Source organism: Ovis aries, chromosome 4 (genome assembly GCF_016772045.2).
Source record: "Ovis aries strain OAR_USU_Benz2616 breed Rambouillet chromosome 4, ARS-UI_Ramb_v3.0, whole genome shotgun sequence".
NCBI classification, from domain to species: Eukaryota; Metazoa; Chordata; class Mammalia; order Artiodactyla; family Bovidae; genus Ovis; species Ovis aries.
Window position 1 is genome coordinate 72,492,924 of NC_056057.1, and position 17,390 is coordinate 72,510,313.

Here is a 17,390-nt window from a genome sequence, read left to right on the forward strand (position 1 = left end):
CTCTGAGTGACTCTCAACTCTTACCCTTTTTCACTGGGCAGAAGCTCAAATATAGGTTTTCAAGGCCCAGATCCAGAGTCATTCTTTGTCTGGAATCCATCTACCTTCCCTCTCCTACACAGGATTGGTTATTGACTCCTTTGTCTGCTCCCAGGACTCTGTGCACCAGTGGTACAAGCACGTGGCTTGGTGTATTGCAGTTTTGACCTTGTTTAGAGCAGGATCATTGTCTTGTGCGTCCTGACTCTAAAATCCTTTTGTATAATTTCAGCACAAAGTCTGTGGTCATTAAAGATTGTATTAAAGATTTTTTTTTTTTTGTAATTTGTGAGAGGAAAAGTTTGCCTTGAATATAGTTTGTACTCATGTCTCAGCTTCTTTTGAAAAATTTACAAATATTCTAACACAGTGAGCTTTAGGGGAAAGGGCTTTTCAAGTTCATCTTTACAAGAATCATAAAGATGAATGATGTTATATTTTAGGGGAATGATAGAAAGGATTATATGGGAGGATTTTAAGGCTTACTTTTAAGCCAGGAAAAACCTAGGAATGAATTAGGTGGTGATTTAAAAAAAAATTCTTCCTTGAGAATATACATACATACTGTTTTTTGGGGGAGGGGTTCTTTTCCCCTGAATTTTTTTTTTTTATTATCTATTAGCTGTTTTATTTATTTATTTATTTATTTATTATTTTCTTATTTTTTTAATTTTAAAATCTTTAATTCTTACATGCGTTCCCAAACATGAACCCCCCTCCCACCTCCCCTCCCCATAACATCTCTGTGGGTCATCCCCATGCACCAGCCCCAAGCATGCTGTATCCTGCGTCAGACATAGACTGGCGATTCGATTCTTACATGATAGTATACATGTTAGAATGCCATTCTCCCAAATCATCCCACCTCTCCCTCTCCCTCTGAGTCCAAAAAGTCCGTTATACACATCTGTGTCTTTTTTCCTGTCTTGCATACAGGGTCGTCATTGCCATCTTTCTAAATTCCATATATATGTGTTAGTATACTGTATTGGTGTTTTTCTTTCTGGCTTACTTCACTCTGTATAATCGGCTCCAGTTTCATCCATCTCATCAGAACTGATTCAAATGAATTCTTTTTAACGGCTGAGTAATACTCCATTGTGTATATGTACCACAGCTTTCTTATCCATTCATCTGCTGATGGACATCTAGGTTGTTTCCATGTCTTGGCTATTATAAACAGTGCTGCGATGAACATTGGGGTACATGTGTCTCTTTCAATTCTGGTTTCCTCTGTGTGTATGCCCAGCAGTGGGATTGCTGGGTCATAAGGTAGTTCTATTTGCAATTTTTTAAGGAATCTCCACACTGTTCTCCATAGTGGCTGTACTAGTTTGCATTCCCACCAACAGTGTAGGAGGGTTCCGTTTTCTCCACACCCTCTCCAGCATTTATTGCTTGCAGATTTTTGGATCGCAGCCATTCTGACTGGTGTGAAGTGGTACCTCATTGTGGTTTTGATTTGCTCCCCTGAATTGTTAAAGTGATTCTTACTCACTACAAAATAAACATCAGAAAAATGAAATAGAAGTTTTAGAAGAATATTAAATTTTGGTGATTTTGTATTTTTTTTCCTAGGCACAGAGACATAAAATTATACAAAAACAGAATCATACTATAAACACTGTTTTGTAACTTTTTTTTAAACCTGACTATCTTGAACGTGTATCCATGTCAACCAATTGAGCTTCATTATCATTCTTTTTAAATTCAGGCATAACTTATTTCTAAATTGTATAAATCTTATGTGCACAGCATAAGCAGCACCCAGAGCAAGGTATAGAGCAGTTTTAGTTCTGTGGAAGGTTTTCTTTTAGTTCCTTTGTGATGATGTAACAATTCTGCATCTTGATTGTGGTTACATGAATTATATACATGTGATAACATTTTATAGAACAATATATAATACACATACATGCACACATGTACACAAAATGAGTGCATGTAAAAACTGATGAAATTCGAATAAACTCTGTAGTCTAGTTAACTGTATTGTGCCAATGTTAATTTCTTGTTTTTGACTGCTGCTGCTGCTAAGTTGCTTCAGTCATGTCCGACTCTGTGTGACCCCCATAGATGACAGCCCACCAGGCTCCCCCGTCCCTGGGATTCTCCAGGCAAGAACACTATACTTCTATATATAACATGTTGCCATTGGTAGGAGCTAGGTAAAGTTTACTCTGACCACTATTTTGGCAACTTCTTTTGATTTCATATTTTTTTTTTAATTAGAAAAAAGTTTCCTTTATGTCTATTTTGTTATTTTAATGGATGTCTTACAGATTATTGTATAAACATACAGTAACTTATTTTACCAATTCTCTGTCTGGAGCTTTTATTAGTAACAATTTTGTGATGACCAACATTGTAGATATTTTTCTTTTTTTTTTTTGTAGATATTTTTCTTTTTTTTTCTGTAGATATTTTTCAAAACTATTTTGCATATTGTCTTATCTTAAAGAGTCACTATAGGGTTCTTATAAGTCATTTTCCAATGAGTATATACAATTTTCATGATCATGCTGCTACTGCTGCTAAGTCACTTCAGTCGTGTCCGACTCTGTGTGACCCCATAGATGGCAGCCCACCAGGCTCCCCCGTCCTGGGGATTCTCCAGGCGAGAACATACATTATATAAAATGAGGCAAAACTGTCCAGGTGGGATAATTAAGTTTCCTAGGTAGGTATCGCAGCAGAACTGTGATTTCTGGCTTTTCCATCTGCCTATTGCCAAGGATCAGGGATATTGAACTCTGTTCCAAGGAACAGAAGATATAAATGAAAGTGGTGCCTCATTCATACACAGGTCAGTACATTGTTTCTCAAGGGCGAAATATTTTTAGAAAAGATTCATTCAAAGGTAAGCTAAATGGCAGACTCAGTTTTACATGTTTATTTCAAGGATAAAGCCATATGAGTAGTTATGCTAACTTTTCCTGTATTGTCCATTCTGACTTTGAGGAGACGAGCATGAACACAGACTTCTTAAAACCATAATGTACTTCATGTTACTCCTCAGTGGTTGAGGGCAGAGATAGGTATGTTTTTGGCAAAGCTCATATTAAAGGAGGATTGTTTCCCTTTTTGGCCTGACAGTTACCATATACTCTTATAGTTGATGAAAGTATCTTTTCCTTGTTGCTATTTTTTGACAGCAGTTTTCATTTCACTTGTATTTTATTGGGGCTTCCCTGCTGGCTCAGATGGTAAAGAATCTGTCTGCAGTGCAGGAGGCCTGGATTCAATCCCTGGATCAGGAAGATCCCCTGGAGAATGGAATGGCTATCCACTCCAGTATTCTTGCTTGGAGAATTCCATGGACAGAGGAGCCTGGCGGGCTATAGTCCATGGGATTGTGAAGAGTCGGACATTGTCTTTGATCCAGGGAACTCAGTTATTTTGTCATTAGAGCTTCTCACTCAGACCAGTGAGAAGAATATAATGAATACTATTCCTTCTCATATCCAACAAAGAAGACTTACACTTGTCAATAAGATTGGTGATGAGCATGAAGTGAAGTTGAAGTGAAGTTGCTCAGTCATGTCTGACTCTTCGCGACCCCGTGGACTGTAGCTTGCCAGGCTCCTCTGTCCATGGGATTCTCCAGGCAAGAATACTGGAGTGGGTTACCATTTCTTTCTCCAGGGGATCTTCCTGACCCAGGGGTTGAACCCGGGTCTCCCGCATTGGAGGCAGACGCTTTAACCTCTGAGCCACCAGGGATATTGTGTTTATTTGTGTAATATTTGAATAAAAATTTGTTGAGGTAATTAATATTGGTACTTTTCCAATGAGGCCTGCATTGAAATGTTTAGATTTAACTTTTTATACATGAAAACTTCTTTCAAATAACCTTATTTTCTGTTACTTTCACATGTTTACTTTTTATTCCAGCTTAGAAAAATTAACTTTCTCTTTGGAGCAGTCACACATATGTTCTGCATTTTCTCATCAGCCCCATCACATTCTAGCCCTTCCTTCTTTGAAACTGCTTTTCTCATTATATCCAGGGAGTTATTTACAGACTAAATCAATGTAATGCCAACAAACATTAGAATTTATTGTTTTACCCTTTCTATTTGTGCCATTTGTAACTCATATATATCTTTATAGATATCTTTGGTTGAAATTCCAAATTTTGATAGCAAAAGCAGATAGTTATTAACTTTATGAATTACCCATCTGTCTCTTTTCTCTTCTCATAATTATATAAACATTGACTGCAGATAAAAACTGCAAATACTTGCCTAAACTGGAATTTAAAATAAATGAATTATGGAAAAGAACATTTTCTTTCTTTTGCATAATATCCTTAAATTTTTGATCAATTATTAGTTGTTGCTTGGGAACAAAAGTATAATCAGAAATACTAATGATATAAGTGTTCTGTATTGTGGGGTAATCCTAGTTTGGGTTTTAGACTGGCCTATGCCTATCAGTGTCTTTATAGTTTTCTGGGTATTTTTCTTCTCCTTTATGTGTTTTGCTTCTTTGAAACCATTCATAAACTTCAGATACTGTTTTGCTGATGAAAACTTTCAGTACATTTCAGGAGTAAATTAGAATTCATCATGAGAATGTTCTAAAGGGCTATGTTCGCATGGTTGCTTTTTATGTTCACGGGTTTGTTGCTGATGAACTGTAGGCCAGTGTTGATAAATTGTCGAGCTGAATTGCCTCACATCTGACTCCCTTTTTAGGAGTTTACAGGTAGTACTAGTGAACTGTCCCTCCTTGAACATGTGGAATGAATGACCTCCTTATTCTCTATTTTAACCTTGAGCTGTGAAACCCCCTCTCAGCTGGGGCCGGTTCTGCACGCGGCTGCCTGCCTGGCCTGTTATTACTCCATGAATCATTGCTGGCCTTATTAAACTATTTTGGGCAGCAGCCTTTCCATTCTCCTCCCATGAACTGTGAAGATTGGAGTTGCTACAGCAGCAGAGTCCCAGTGTGGAATCGGAATGTGAAGGCAGGAAGGGTCACTGGTTTGTAATACAGGGTTCTATCTTACAGAACAGTAGTGTCTGCTCGTTGAGGCCACTTGGTGTCTTGAAATTTTTCTTATGTTTTAAAAAGTAGACCCAGAAAGTGTATTCTTGAATCGCTAGCAATTAAGATGCTTGTAAGGCAGTTTGACCTCCCCACACCCACCCCTTTTTCCCTTCATTTTCACTATGACAAATGACATAACTTCTTTCAGGTTGAAATAGGGAAAGTGGGGCCAGTGTCACAGGCTGGTATAAGGGTGAAGATGAGACATGTAAGGACTAACAACAAAACTGACCACTAGCTAGTGCTAGTCTGTGGAGGAAATCCTCTGGCCTGTGTTAAGGAGACATTATAATTATGTAACCTGAATGTTTCATTTTAAAGATCAGTCACTTAGACTCAAGGAGGTTGTGCTTACCTGATGGCATATCACTGTATATTGAAGAGCAAGGGTGAGAACTCAGCTTTTCTAACTCCTAGTCCACCGTGTTTCCATTATACCACATAACTTCCCCATTTGTTGTTGGTTGAGGGCCATATTTGAACAATTCTCAGCCTTGTTGATGGAGGTATTTATCACTCATCAGAAAATACTTCTTCCATATGAGACTATTTCATACTTCTCATTTCCTTACTCCTTAACAACAACAACAACAACAAGATAGGCAGACAATGTATTGGTTTCCAACTGCTGCTATAACAAATAAGTTTAGTGGCTTAAAAAAATACCAACATATTCCCTTACGGTTCTGAATGTCAGAAGTGTAAAATCAAGGTACCAGCAGGATTACACTTTCCCTGGATGCTCGTGTAGAACAAGAGCCTTTGCTTTTTTGCTTTCTCTACCTTCTAGAGGCTACCTGCATTCCTTGCCTCGAGGTCCCACATTATATCTCATTAAATAGTATTCCACTAACTCTGATCTGCTGCTTCTCTTATAAGAACACTATGAGTACATTGGCCCCCCATGGATAATCCTGGATGATCCATCCCCAGGGCTTAATTTAACGAAAGTGAAAGTATTAGTAATTCAGTCATGTCCGACTCTCTGTGTCCCCGTGTACTGTAGCCCACCAGGCTCTTTTGCCCATGGAATTTTCCAGGCAAGAATCCTGGAGTGGATAACCATTGCCTTCTTCCGGGGGTCTCCCCGATCCAGGGATCGAACTGGGGTCTCCTGCCTTGGATGTGGATTCTTTACCATCTGAGCCACCAGGGAAGCCCTTTAACTTAATGATATCTCTTCAAAGCCCTTTTTTGCCATAAGCTAACATTTGCTGGTTACAGGGATTAGGGTATGGCTATTTGGGGACCATTGATCTATCTACCATAGTCAGTCACCTGCTTACAACCCAGAATTTCCAAACTGTCCTTTTTCACCTCTAGTTCTGAATGTTTCCAAATTAAATCCCATTTATCAGTTTGCTCACATACCTTTTTGCTAGCCATTTTCTCTCCTCCCTCTGTGCTCCATCAGGACTTTCTTCTTTTAGACTAGACCTGTTCTAGAAATGGGAGGCATTGACACCACCCACTCAGATGACTGCTCATCCTTCTCGGCACTGGTGGGGAATGGATTTCTGGGAGCATTTCCAGAGCTCACTCTGTACCTCTGAACATGTGCTTCCTGTGAGAATGTTAGATAACTTTTGGAATTTACAGAAGTCATTTTCATATTCTACTGTGTATGTATTTGGAATTTGGATCAGGAGAGATTTGCTTCCTCTGTTTGGATATAGGTCATATTTGAATTATTGTTGGTGGAAGTCTCATTGGTGAGTTTATTTAAAACCAGGGGTGGTTCTTCTAAATCTAGGGTCCCTAAACCCTAAAGGCTCCATGGAAGGCCTTCATGGAGCCAGACCTCTGGGACTGTGCAAGGTCGTATGACTGTTTTCCTGGAAAGACTGGACCATACCTCTTATTAGATTTTTACAGAAGTTAGTGACCCAAGAAAGGTTAATGACCAATTGAACTGATGGTGGGCGGTTTCTTTTCCATTTCCCTAATAGGTAAAAGGCCCTTGGAAGTACACTGCGTGTACTTTTTCATATGTAATATCTTTTTTCAGCTGGGACTCAACGTTTTCCATTCCTATGGAAATAGACCTCCCATGAAGGTTTATTCTGTTTCTGCCGGCATATTCTGAGACATCTTTGGAAGAGGACATGGGAAACCTTTGTTAAGTGTAATCTGTATCTTGGATAGGCAATATATAGTTTGTTTAGACAGGAAGTGAAGATAAAAAATGTTGTCCTCCTCACCCCCACACCCCTCTGAACACGAGATGTTTTACTTGCATTTTTTTCCAGCACATATTTCTTTGGAGCTGAAAACTAATCTCCTTTAATGTCTTGTCATGCATTTCCCTCTCATCTTTGATCACCATTTACCCTTTCTTCTGACTCCTTGCTGCTGCTGCTGCTAAGTCGCTTCAGTCGTGTCCGACTCTGCAACCCCATAGATGGCAGTCCTCCAGGCTCCCCTGTCCCTGGGATCCTCCAGGCAAGAATACTGGAGTGGGTTGCCATTTCCTTCTCCAATGCATGAAAGGGAAAAGGGAAAGTGAAGTCGCTCAGTCATGTGCGACTCTTAGCAACCCCATGGACTGACTGCAGCCTACCAGGCTCCTCCGTCCATGGCATTTTCCAGGCAAGAGTATTAACTCCTTAAGTTTCCTCATAAAGAATGTATAATATTTTCCTGCCTTTATCATTAACTTTACCTTCACCTTTATCCATACTTTGCCTTATGGGAACCCAAAAGATGAGGACTGACTTGGAATTTGCTGAGTTTTCATACATTGCTAGATAGGTGAGACTTAATGATAGTAAAAGAATGTTGTGTATGTGTAAGGCAAAAAGCAAATGAACCCAATTATTTCCTGTTTGAATAAAACATGAATAACTTCGTGTTATTTAAAGCTTAGTGAGCAAAACAAATGACCAAAGGTGATTATTTATGCTTTCTGAATTGTAAAGGCTTTTAAAAACAGGTGCAATTTGGAATTAAGCGTAGATGACTGCAAAAGGGAATTCATTAAGGTTCACTGACTTGGCAGAGCAGTTTTGAAGCACCAGGCAGAAGAGGGAGATTAATTTTCCATTCAATAAAATCTCCTTTCTTGATGAGTTTATCTTCCTTTTTTGTTGTTGTTTGTAAATGTGTGGTGTTTGGGAAAATTACCCCTTTGACAATAAATAGGATATATACAAAAATCTCTTTGAGAACTTTGGGACATTATGCAAAATAATGCTTAACTACTATGAAAGGAATACATTGCTTTCGACAGAACTCACTTATGTTCATTTTTGTTTAAAACAAGAATGTAAGTCTCATTTGCCCTCATTTAACCATTTTATAGATAGAAAAAAAATTGATATTGGGATAGATGGTCTTTATAGCATTATGTAACTATTTAGTGACAAAGTTGGTGATAAAACTCAGGAGTCCAGAAACGGACTCAGCGATCTCTTATTATATTATACTGCCTGTGTTCTATAGAAAGAGGAAAAGGTTGAAAGTTGAAGGACATAGATTTCATGCCTTGTAAATGAAACCACAATGAGGTGTACCTGCACACCCACCAGCACAGCTGAAACTCACCGTGTGTTGGCTTGGATGTAGAGCAGCTGGAGCTGTCGGGTATGGCTGGTGGGATGGCTGGTGGGAGTGTGAAAAGGCACAGCCACACGAAGAGCAGTTTGGCAGCTTGTAACATTAAACATGCTTCCTTTTGGCCTAACAGTTCTGTTCCCATGCATTTACCCAAGAAAGGTCTATATATAACTGCTCACAGCAGCTTTGTTATAACTACTAAAAGCTGGGAACAGCTCATATGTTCATCAACTTGTAGACAGACAAATTGTGGTATATTTATTTACTTATTCCATGGAATACTACTCATCAATGAAAAGGAAGGAACCATTGATATAAGCAGCATGGTGACTGGAACTCAGAAACATTGTTGAGAGAAAGAAGCAGAAACAAAAAAAGATACTCTGCATGATTCCATTTATATGGAGTCCTGAAACAATCAAGAGTAGTTCTAGTGATAGAAATCAGAGGTGGGAGTGTGGGAGTTGACTGCAAAAGGGCATGAGGGTACTTTCGGGGTGAGGGAAATGTTCTATATGTTGCTGAAAGCGGTGGCTCTATTGGCATACACATGTCCAAGCTCATCATAGTGTGTACTTGAAAGGGGGCATTTTACCGTGTGTAAATTATACCTCAATAAAGTGATTTTTTAAAAGAGGATCATGAGATATTAAGGTACTGAACAACAAAGCACAGATGGTGTAAAGCGTAAAATATTTTTACCATGCCATTGAATTTTCTCTGGTCCATTATCTCTCTCAAAATTGTAGTCCTTCTGTTACGGTCCCCTTGCCATTTGTCTGAGAATGCATATAACTATAAGCCAGCATCCCATTGTGGAAAAAACTGAACAGTCCGCCCATGCACATTTCCACAAGCAAGTCTCTTCTGTGCTTGAGAATATTTTGCCAATTTAAGCAGCAATCATGGGAATCATTTAGAACTTCCATTATTAATTCTTTTTTACTTACCAAAAATTTACAAGCACAACTATATATGCAAATAAAATAACATCCGGAGACATGCCAAGTGTTTTTCTGTTCTCTAGGAGGAAGTTTAGAGGATTTGTAGACTGAGTAGGTTGAATTTATAGCTATATTCTCTGCTTAAAAAATCTAAAAATAAGGACGTTGGCATCAAAGTTGGTGTTCTGAGTCATATTTTAAACCCTGTAAGCCTGTAGCTTTGCAAAATGCTATTCAGAAAACTCTAAACTGCGTATCCAATATATTTTCATCTTGCCAACTCCTCCACCAGCTTCTTTCAGTGATTTCTTTCAGCGATGTCTAAGACTAGAATTGTAGTCATATGGGTCCTCTTGAAATGAGTTCTAGGTATAAGATGAGAGCAACCTTGCTTCTAACTGAATCAAAGATTCCCAAGAGCTTTCTCTTTAGTGTACTTGAGGATTATTCAGTAACCCAAGGCACACAATGGAGAATGAAAGTGAGTAAAAATTAGTGATTATATTCATTCTGTTGCTCAACTAAAACACGAATGTCACCAGTATTTTCTGTGACTGTGCCTATTGTATGATAGGTATCTTGCGAGGCTGCAGGGTATAAAGATGAAAAAGAATAGTATCTTCCCTCTAGGAACTTACAATTCAGTAAGGAGACAGACAAACAAAATTTTTCATTTTCCAAATACAATTCCTAAAATAAAGTATGTGCAAGGGCAGCCTGGTGTGCATTAGCCTTGGAATGTTAAGTCCATTTAGCCTAATGTGTCATTTAAAGCCAGTGTTTCCTTATTGATTTTCTATCTAAATGATTTATCTATTAATTTAGTGGAGTGTTAAAGTCTCCTACTGTCCTGTATTACTGTCTCTTTTCCCCTTTGGGTCTATTAATATTTGCTTTATATATTTAGGTCCTCCCATGCTCGGTGCATAAAGATTTACAAATATCATATGGTATCCTCTTGTTGGATTGACCCCTGTATCATTCCATAACAATTTTCTTTGTCTCTTATTACAGCCTTTTTCTTAAAGTCTGTTTTGTCTAATATCGCTACCGCAGCTTGCTTTTGGTTTGTATTTGCAGGGCGTATCTTTTTCCATTCCTTCTCATTCAGTCTGTGTGTGTCCATGCCTCTGAACTGAGAGTCTTGTAGGCAGAGTAATGATAGGTCTTGTTTTTTTTCAATTGGATAATTTATTCTATTTGCATTCAAAATGTTTATTGATAGGTATGTGCTTATTGCCATTTTGTTAGTTGTTTCTTGGCTGTTCTGTAATTCCTTTCTTCCCCGCTCTCTTCCTTTGTGATTTGACGATTTTCTGTAGTAGTATGCTGAGCTGCCTTTGTCTTTCTTGTATCTGGGAATATTAGGGAGGAGTGGATGGAAAGCGTCACTGGAGCTACAGCCAGGATGACCACTCTGCCGTGTGCACACTGGGGGTGGAGGTGAGGGATGCTCAGGGAGTTTGTGGGGAACTGCAGGTGGATTGATGTTGCTGGGAGGTGAAATGTGAGGAGGATTGTGGGAATCAAGGCTTGTGTGTAGCATGGAAGACTTGAGGCTTCCTCTTGTTAAGTCAGTAGTTTTCAACTGTGACTTTTTGTCATCTAGAAGATTTTTTTTAAAAGTGTTAGTACCTAGATCCCAGGACTGTTGAGTTACCATCTTTAGGAAGAGATAATGTAATTCTGTGTAGAAATCCACACTGGATAGCGCAGTTAACAGGAAAGTTACAACTCAAAAAAAAAAAAAACAAGTACAAAGTGTAAGAGGTAGACTCTTGCTACTCCCTCTATTTTAAGTGATTAAATATATCATCTTAAATATGTTCTCATTATAAAAATGTTGAAATTACAAAAGTTTAGTAAGAAAAAGAGGTGAAAAACCCCCTTTGATTTACCAACCAAAGGTAGCCCTTATTAATTCTTTGAGCATTTCCTGTGATTTTCATTTTCAGTATGCATTTTATGTAGTTTTGTGTACTTTTCTATTTCATATTTTTCTTTTTAAAAAATTATTTCTGTTTTTCTTGGTTGCGCTGGGTCTTTGTTGTGGTGCCTGCTCTCTCTAGTTGCGGCAGGTGGGGGCTACTATTCACCATGGTGCATGGGCTTCTCACAGTGGCGGCTTCTGTTGTTGTGGAGCACAGGCTCTAGGCACACGAGCTTCAGCAGTGTGGCACATGGGCTTAGTTGCTCTATGACATGTGGGATCTTCCTGAACCAGGGATCGGACCCATATCCCCTGCATCGGCAGGCAGATTCTTATCTACTGTACCACCAGGGAATTCCTAGTATATTTCTTTAAACATGAATACTTTACATGTTATAATTCTTCACAAATAGCTTTAGAAGCAATACTCTTCATTATATAAAATAATATATTCCAATCTAATTTGCTTAACTTTTCCTCTACTGTTTGGCATTAAGGTTGTATCCACTTTTTACCTATTACAAATGTTGAGTCAAAGGGTAAAACTATTTTATAGCATTTTATAACAACCATTAAATAGGTTTCTCATATACTTTAATTTATTTATACTTACTCCTTGGAAGGAAAGTTATGACCAACCTAGATAGCATATTCAGAAGCAGAGACATTACTTTGCCAACAAAGGTCCGTCTAGTCAAGGCTATGGTTTTTCCAGTGGTCGTGTATGGATGTGAGAGTTGGACTGTGAAGAAAGCTGAGCGCTGAAGAATTTATGCTTTTGAACTGTGGTGTTGGAGAAGACTCTTGAGAGTCCCTTGGACTGCAAGAAGATCCAACCAGTCCATCCTAAAGGATATCAGTCCTGGGTGTTCATTGGAAGGACGGATGCTAAAGATGAAACTCCAGTACTTTGGCCACCTCATGCGAAGAGTTGATTCATTGGAAAAGACTCTGATGCTAGGAGGGATTGTGGACAGGAGGAGAAGGGGACGACAGAGGATGAGATGGCTGGATGGCATCACTGACCTGATGGACATGAGTTTCAGTGAACTCCGGGAGTTGGTTATGGACAGGGAGGCCTGATGTGCTGCAATTCATGGGGTTGCAAAGAGTCGAACACAACTGAGTGACTGAACAGAACTGAACTGAGCAACTGAGTGTAGTGCACACACAGAAAATTGCATATAATTAATGTAAATGATATTGTGTGATTGGAAATCTGTATACATGTATGTTACCATCCCCACAAACCAGATAATAAACATACAAAAGATCAGGAGTTTTGAAAGCCCTAGCAAACTTAGTGGAACAAGCACCCACAGATACTCCTATGTGTCTGATTTCATTTCCAATCTCGTTCTTCTTGCCCCATAATAAAGAAGTCAATAAGTCTTGGTGAATAGGGAAATTCAGAGGGCACCCATGTGTTATTGTTTTCACCATAATGGGGTCGCAAAGAGTCGGACACGACTGAGCAACTGAACTGAACTGATGAGCAAATGTGTCATAATTTGCCAATCCTTCCTTTCACTGGGTATTGATATTCAAAATTACTTTTCTAGTCTCTGGAATATAGTGTCTGAAACTGATCAGGTAAGGGGGGATTTTACTGGACTGATGTGGGAGTTGCTCACAACCCCTGGGCTGGAAGCTGGAAGCACGGGTGGAACTTGGCAGGGCCTCAGATGCGGCCCAGATCCATCCATCCTCCTATTCTTTTTTCTGGTCCTAAAACTGTCACTCAACCCTACCCCCCTCCCACTTCTGTACTGACCCTAAGGTAAGCAAACTTTGAATTCAGAATTAACCCTGTGGTTTTCTGTAAGGAGGATGATCCATCACTTTCACCCAAGAAGCTCTGGGTCACTGAGAGTGTGGGGAGTTGGATGGAGAAACAGAAATGCTTGACCTGAAATTCTGAAGCAGGACTGGGGAATGAGGCACACACAGCAGGGCTGACAGCAAGGCTGTGAATCAGAACCAGGTGGTCAGGCTGGAATGAGGTCAGAGGAGGAGGGGGGCTGAGCCAGCAGCCCAGTGTACATCTGAGGAGACCTGGAGAGGGACAAGGGGATGGCAGGAGGGACCGGGAGGGTGTCCTGAGTTACTGCATACTCCCAACTCTCATTTGGGGTTTACTGTAATGAAGAATCATACAATATATTCTGTTTCTTTGATTGTTTAATGAGTGATACGTGTTTGTGAAACCACATTCCAAAGGCACCAAGATATCCACTGAAAAGTTAATTTCCCTCCCACCCCAGTCACTCAGCCACACAATTCCTTGGGTGAGGAAACTGAGGCACAAACAGGCAGATTGCTGAAGATCACTATCACAGTGTATGTAAGTTATTCTGAGGTATTTTTAAAAATAAACTACATTCCCAGTACTAATGATATTAAAGGAACAGAGATCCCATGTATGTCTTTGAGGTGCTCACTATATACAGCCTCTGTCCTGGGGGTTGGAGACAAGGGTGATGAAAGACATAATTTATATTGATCACAAGAGACATTGAGAAGTTGCTGAAAATCACAACTTTTCATGTGTCTACCCTATAATATATATATATGTGTGTGTGTATATATATATATATATATTTAAAAATCCATCTATTTGACCTTCTTGGTTACTCAGACACTAAAGAATCTGCGTGCATTGCAAGAGACCCAGGTTTGATCCCTGGGTTGGTAAGATCCCCTGAAGAAGGGAATGACTATCCCACTCCAATATTCTTGCCTGAAGAATTCCACGGACAGAGGAGCCTGGTGGGCTACAGTCCGTGGGGTTTCAAAGAGTCCGACATGATTGAGCAACTCACACACACACATGAATGCTGTATTTCAACAAAAAATCTTTTAAATTCTGTAATGAGAACTCTTATTTGCCTTCACTTCTGGATAAGCAGACATTTACTGAAACTGAAATTTCTGGAGAGCAGCAAAAATCCATAGGCCCTCACAAGCCATAGAGATCCCCTGTGAAGGATTCATATGTTTGTATGGGATTGGGGTGGGCCTCCCACTCTGGCCCAGGGCCTGTTTGTTCACCAGTTTAGGATATCTGGGGAAGGACAGGACCAGAGAGTGTACACCCTATTTCTCCATGCTGCAGCTGGGGTGCTACCGCTATTGAACTACATTTTGGAATTGAACTTGGAAGATGTTTTCCCCCTTTAAGAAGCCTTATCAACCCTCTGCTTCACATGCATTGCATTGGTCTCCCTGGTCTCACCTGGGTATGTGACCACACACTAACAGATTTCTATGAGAAGATGTGTTTAGAGTTTCAAACAGCTGATTTATAACTACCTTTGGGGGATATCACCTCTCAAAAGTTGGAATTATCAATGCTTGTTCTGTTTACCTTGCTCTTTTGACTGTAGACAATGAATTTTAGGCTTTTCATTCCCTTGGGTGGTTCTTTTGGCTTGTGATGGGTTGGTCTGTGTGAATATATGAGTACATGTGTGTATCTGTTTTAACCTACATGGTGGTATTTCTGAGAATTAGAGACGTCATAACTTAAACAAAAAAAAACGTGGGCCTGAGTCATTGCTAAATGTAAGGCAGGCATACAGATCAAAGATCAACCAACTGCTTTGGAGCTTGAAGATGATTTTAACATCCAGATTTGGCTTTTTAGTTATTCTGTAAGGGTTTTAACTAGACCCCTGATTGCTTGTAAACAGGCCTTCAGTGACCTAAGCCAGTACTGCCTGCCATGATAGAAGAAAGCCTTTGAGATCTTGGAAGACCCATGTTTCATTTCTGTATATGTATGTCAAAAACCTCTCAAATGATCTATTTGTGAGTTCGCGGATGACTAAGTCTTGACCTAATTTATATTGGTGTTTCCACATGGTGAAGTTGATTTTAACCTGTGACTTTTGCTATTCATTCTTTCCATGAGATCACTAGAGTATCTGGGGCTTCCCTGGTGGCTCAGTAGTAAAGAATCCACCTGCAATGCAGGAGGTTCAGGTTTGACTCCTGGGTGGGGAAGATTCCCTGGAGAATGAAATGACAACCCACTTCAGTATTCTTGCCTGGGAAATCCCATGGACAGAGGAGCTTGAAGGGGTAGAGTCCCTGGGGTCGCAAGAGTCGGGCATGCCTTAGCGACTATACAACAGCTAGAACATATGGACTTAGAAGGCTTTATAGAGACTGATCTGAAGTTATAGACTTACATCTTGATATTTTGCTCGTTTGTTTTCCGAGTATGGTATTTTAAATTACTCATAATGAAGTTCTCAAAACTTGCTTATTGGAGTTTATTCATCTTTCAGTGCACAGCATAGTTCTTTCTTTTTTGAATTCCAGTGTTATATATCAGATTCGGCAAAAGTAGATTCACTTCAGTGGCAGTGGTTTTTGAGAGAGAAGATGGATAATTGCATATCTGATTCTGTTGGATTCAAAGATTATTTTTAGGAGGATAAGATTGTTTTATTGATATATTATTTAATGCCACAAAATTCACCCTTTTAGACTATTTAAGTTTATCATACTAAGTGAAGTAAGCCAGACAAATATCATATGATGCCACTTAAATGTGGAATCTAGAGTATATGACAGAGATGTATTTTTTAGTATACTCACAAAATTGTGCAACCATCACAACCCATCTTATTCTAGAATATTTCCATTACCCCCAAAAGAAATCCCAAGCCCTGGCAAACACTAGTCTGCTTACTGTCTTCATAGATTTGCTTATTCTGGGCATTTCATGTAAATGGAGTCATGTAATATGTAGCCTTATTTTATCTGACTTCCTTCACTTAGCATAATGTTGTCAAGTTTCACCCATGTTGTAGCATGACTGTCTTTCTTTCCTTTTTGTAGCTGAATAATATTTCATGCTCTGGTATCTTAGTCTAAGCTGCTATGACTAATTACCATTGATTGGATGTCTTAAACAACAAACATTAATTTCTTTCAGTTCTAGAGACTGCAAAGTCCGAGGACCGGCTACCTGCAGATCTGCTGTCTGGTGAGAGATCACTTCTTTGTTTGTAGATGGCTATCTTCTTGGTGTGTCCTCATATGGTTGAGAGTGGAGACAGGAAACAAGCCTCAGGCCACCAATCCCATTCACGGGGCTCCACCCTCATGACTTAATTACCTCCCCATGACCCCATCTGCAGATACCATCGCATTGGGGATTAGGCTTCAGTATATGAGTTTGGGACTTTACAATCCATCAGTTCATACATAGCATATAGATATTTTACTTTTTATTTATCCATTTATCAGTTGATAAACATTTGTGTTTTTCTGATTTTTAACTATTATGAATTATGCTGCTATGACTATTCCTGTGCAGGTTTTCTGTGTGAGTATACATCTTCAGGTTTCCTGGGTATATACCTAAGAGTGATACTGCTGTCTCATATGGTGTCTAAGTTTTGAGGAACTGGCAGACTGTTTTTCAAAGTATGCATTGCCACCAAAGAGTCTGAGTTCCAGTTTCTCAATATCCTTTCTAACTCTTGTTATTGTCTGCCTTTTTGTTTGCTTCTTCTTTATTATTATTATTATTATGGCCATCCTAGGGAGTATGAGGGGCTTCCTAGGTGGCATCAGTGGTAAAGAATCCGGCTGCCACTGCGGAAGATACAAGAGACTTGGGTTTGATCCCTGCACCAAGAAGATCCCCTGGAGGAGGGTGCAGCAACTCATTGTTCTTGCCTAGAGAATCCCATGGACAGAAGAGCCTGGTGGGCTACAGTCCATGGGGCTGCAGAGTTGGACACAACTGAAGTGACCTAGAATGAGCATGAGGGAGTATGAAGAGATTTTTTTTTTTTTTTTGTAATTTGCATTTCTTTCAGGGTTAATAATATTAAGCATCTTTTGCTTAT

General features: G+C 39.4%; 1 protein-coding gene across 9 annotated transcripts in view; it reads left to right on the plus strand.

Moving 5' to 3' along the window:
* Positions 1 to 17,390, plus strand: part of OSBPL3 (oxysterol binding protein like 3) — a 196,352-nt gene that overhangs the window by 47,492 nt on the left and 131,470 nt on the right. For 7 of the 9 annotated variants that reach the window (XM_042248661.2, XM_060415042.1, XM_027968666.3 and 4 more), the window contains one exon: positions 16,469 to 16,519. The exons of the other annotated variants lie outside the window; for them this stretch is intronic. The gene's annotated coding sequence lies outside the window, so the exon portion shown is untranslated. The remainder of the gene's footprint in view (positions 1 to 16,468; positions 16,520 to 17,390) is intronic. 9 annotated transcript variants of the gene reach the window in all.